This window comes from Vicugna pacos, chromosome 31, assembly GCF_048564905.1.
Source record: "Vicugna pacos chromosome 31, VicPac4, whole genome shotgun sequence".
Lineage (NCBI taxonomy): Eukaryota > Metazoa > Chordata > Mammalia > Artiodactyla > Camelidae > Vicugna > Vicugna pacos.
Genome location: NC_133017.1, coordinates 24,037,546 through 24,042,048, shown reverse-complemented (window position 1 = coordinate 24,042,048; position 4,503 = coordinate 24,037,546).

Sequence of the window (4,503 nt, the reverse complement as noted above, 5' to 3'; positions counted from 1 at the left end):
GGCCCACATCTGCCCTGTGTGGGGGTCTGTCCTCCTGCCGCCTCCCTCCCTGTGTTTAGTTCATGGAACACGCCGAGTCCCTGTCCTCTTTCTTTCCCCTCCCCACCCCAAGAGGAGAAGGGCAGTGCAGACAGCTGCCAGTGGGTGCAGGATACTGTGTTGAGCGCAGTGTTTCTCAGAGTGTGTCCCCTGGGCCAGCAGGCTGCGAACTTGCTAGAAATATGAAAACGAACATATGTTTGTACATGCATGGCTGGGGCATCGTGCTGTGCGCCAGAGGCTGACGCATCGTCATTGACTGTACTTCAGCTAAATCAGTCAAAGTTCAATCGGTCGATCAATCAATTGATCAATAAATAAATTATCCCAATTATTTAAAAAAGAAGAAGAAGAAATGCACTTTGTGGGGCCCACCCTGTGCCTGCTGAGTCAGGGCCTCTGACGGGCCAGGGTCCCTGCTCTCACAAACCCTCCAGGAGGTTCCAACGCTGCTCCACCCAAGAAACCCTGCCGTAGACATAAGGTTAAGGGTTCCGGCCCCCCCCAGACCTTTGGCTCCTGGAAGCACCGCCCACAATGGGCCTTAGAAAGGGCTGTGCACCCCAGCCAGTGCTTTGTTTTCTGTTTCATTTTTTTCCTTCCTACAGGGAAATAGAGCCCGTGTGAGGCCTAGGTCTCCTCCAAGGGGTCCGCCTGAGCCCGAGGGCCCAGCCTCACTCCCCCAGCCCCGGCCCCGGCAGCCCCGGGAGCGTCCCCCACCTCCTCACTAGGCCTGCTTGAGGGTTTTCACTGGTCCATCTTTGCAGAGCAGGGCTGCAAACGCGGGACCCCAGGGGAAGCGCAGGGAACCAGCCCCTCCCACCTGCCGTGAACTCGGCCCTCCCTCCCTTCTCTTTCTTCTTCTTCCACAGAAAATAAATCAAGCAAAAGTTCAGGCAATAGCGTATCACCTACTCACCACTGTGAGTCGCACGGTAACTCTTTGCCACAATGACTAGTTCCTTCAGTGTGCCCTCACCTGTACCGGTGAGACCCACGCCCCTTCCTCCCTGGAAGGAACCCCTCTCCTGAGCTGCACAGGGATTTCTCTGACCCCTGTTTTTATAACCCCACCTCTGTTATGGGATCCAATGCATAGTATCACAGTGTGTGTTTTAAATTTGTAGGAAAGTACACATTCCTTTACTGTAATTGACTGTTCCCACTCATCAAGTGTTCTCAAGATGGCTTTGTGTCTACAAGATCTGGTGGTAGCTCACAGCGGAAAGGAATGTGACAATGAATGTATGTATGTTCATGTATAACTGAAAAATTGTGCTCTACACTGGGATTTGACACAACATTGTAAACTGACTAACTCAATAAAAAAAGTTTAAAAAAGAAAAGGTGGCTTATGTCGGTTCCAATGGTTACGCTCACTCATTCTCACTAATTAACATGACTGCGTTGTACGAATATATGACAGTTTGTTGATCCACCTCCATGCAGGTGCACAGCTGGGTGGTTTTCAGGTTTTTGCTGTTCCGCGTACACACCTCTGTTAGGTCTCCGTGCGACCGTTTGCGGATTCCTCTAACGTATACCCAGCACTGGACCTGGGGGGTCGCTCCCTCAACGTGGCCGAACCTCCTGCCACTCCCCGTCCTTCCAACACTTCAGATTATCAGAGTCAATACTCTTCCAGCCTGATGGGTGCAAAGGATTTCGCTCACCGTGTACATCTCAGGATTTCTGGTGGGGTTAAGCCTCTCCCACACATTCATTCAGGTTTTCTTTTCCAAGAACGACCCCTTCTTTTGTCCTTTTTTTTTTTTATTTCACTGTTGCTGAGTGTTTACGTGCCCCAAATCCCAAAATTCATATGTGGAGACCTAATGCCCATGGGATGGTATTTGGAGTTGGGACATTTGGCAGGTGATTAAGTGGTGAGGGTGGAGCCCTCCTGAATGGGGTTAGTGCCCTTAGGAGAGACCCCAGAGGGCTCCCTCACCCCACCACCACGTGAGGGCGCAGCTCCAGCAAGCACCCCTCGCCAGACACCAAGTCCACTGGCACCTTGATCTTGAACTCCCAGCCGCCGCAGCCGTAAGAAATAAACCTCTGCTGTTTGTGATCCAGCCAGTCAACGGCATTCTGGTATAGCAGCCCCAAGGGACTGAGATGGTCTTTGTGTTACTGATCTGCTCAAATCTTCGTATATCATGAGAACTCCACTCGTCTGTGGCCATGCGTCTGTCTCCGCTTTACCTTGCACTTTCTATATAAACAATGTATCACCTGCAGAAGATGGCTTTGATTTTTGTTCCTCTTTCCAATTCTTCTGTCTCCTTCCCCATTGTGTTGTGCTGGGCAGGCCCTGCGGGTCAGCGCTGACTGGAACTGTGAGAGTGGCCAGCCGCACTTCCCACCCGATTTCAAAGAGCCCGCTTCTGATCTGTTGTCTGTGAAATGGTACTATTTGCAGCAGGTTTTCAGTAGATAATGTTTACCCGCCATGGAAATGCCGTTCTATTACTAGCGCCTTAAAGTGTCGCATCATGAATACGTGTAGAATTTCATCAAATGCCTTTTTTCTGCATCTTTTGAGGATCACATGCTTTTCCTTATTTAATCTTTAACATGATTAATTACATTAACAAATTTCCTAATGTTATTCTTTCCAATTTTTCTGGGGAAGTGTACATATGAGTTATATGTTCAACATTGAACCATGTAAGTTTGTAAATTTTTTTAAGGATTTTTGTATTTATATTTCATAATGAGATTAGCCTGTTTGCCTTGTTGGGGTTCCTCTCTATTGCTTTTCTGCCAAGCAATCTTAGATGATTAAAAATTATCTGTCCTTGGAAAATTCAGTAAATCTCACTGATTAAATCATCTGAGATTTGTTCTGTTTGTTCAATGATTTTGATTTAATTTCTTTCATGGTTATAGGTCTCTTTGGGTTTTTAGTTTATTCTATAGCCAATTTTGACAGTGCATATTTTTCTAGAGAATAACCATTTTGTCTAAGTTTTAAAATTTATTGGCATAATGTCATCACATTTGGTGATGATTTTTCACCCATGGTTCAGCTGCATCGAAGTCTTGTTTTCCTTCCAGTGGCCTTTGTTGTTTGTTCTTTTCTTCCTCAATAAACCTTCCAGGGTTTGTGGACTTCGATTCTTTTCAAAACTTAGCTTCTGCTTTCGTTAATTTTCTCCACTACTTTTGGTATTTCTTAATTTTGATTGACTTTCCTTCTCTCTCTCTTTTAACTTTCTGAGTTGAATACTTAACTCATTAGTTTTCAAGTCTCTTTTTTCCTTTTTAAGAAATTTATTTAATTCTATTGACTGTTTCTCTGGACACATTTTTTAAACATGTTTTGATATGTAGTTTTCTTAATTGGTTCTATATATTTTATAACTTTAGTGATGTTATTACTAATTATAATTATTTTACCCTGTGGTCAGAGGTCACCATTCACAGCACAGGCAGCAAAGCTTTTCTGTAAAGGGCCCGATTGTACATATGTTTGTCTGGGGAGGTCCTCCAGCCTCTGTTGAAAGTACTCAACTGCTGTTTTCAGGCCAAAAAAGCCAAACACACCATGTAAATGAATGAGCATGGCTGGGTTCCAAGAACTCTGTTTGCAGACACTGAAATGTGTAATTCATAGCATTTTCACATGTCACAAGATACTATTCTTATTTTGATAATCTTTCAACTATTTGACAACGGAAAACCCATGCTTAGCCATTGCACAAAAACAGAGAGAGGGTGGGATTTGGCCCATAGTTTGCTAATCCTGTATTTATTTATTGGTTAGTTTTTCCTGCATGTTTACCTGTATACTCATTTCGATATTTATTGTTTCTCTTTCCTCTCCCTCCTGTTAGGTGAGCTCTGCAGGGCAGGGATTTCTGCCTCATTTATTCCCTGGTGTATACCAAGCACTTAGATAAAACATGCACCATATGATGGAAAGTACTCGAAAATAAATACCTGTTGGATAAATGAAGATGTGAATGAGCAGACAGACAGAAGACGACATTGCTGTTGTCTCTGTTCCTACGCCTCCCCCTGAATTCACCACCTCGCTGTCTGGAACATAAGAGGTGAAAAGTGCATTTGACTTAACAGGTGTGCAGGGTATGGCCTGACCTGTGTTTAACAGTCCAGGGCCAGGAGAAAAAGCTTTCTTCGAGAAGATTCTTGAGCCAGAAGCTAGAAATTACATCAAGGATTGATATGTTTTCTTTTTGATTTCTGCCTAGCAGAACTGCATGACAACATTTTATCCAAAATTCATTTGCCCTGTAGCCCAGGTGGAGACAGAAAAGGAGAATGAAAATCAGACACCCGTGCTGATATAAAACAAAATAGAAAACTGTTTAAATACTTGTAACTAGACCTATTCAAATAAAGATTCAAGGCAGTTTACAAAAATACTAACAAAATTAAGTTTTTTTTTTAATGGAAGTTTTTTTTTTTTAATGGAAGGGAAATGGGACAGGAGAA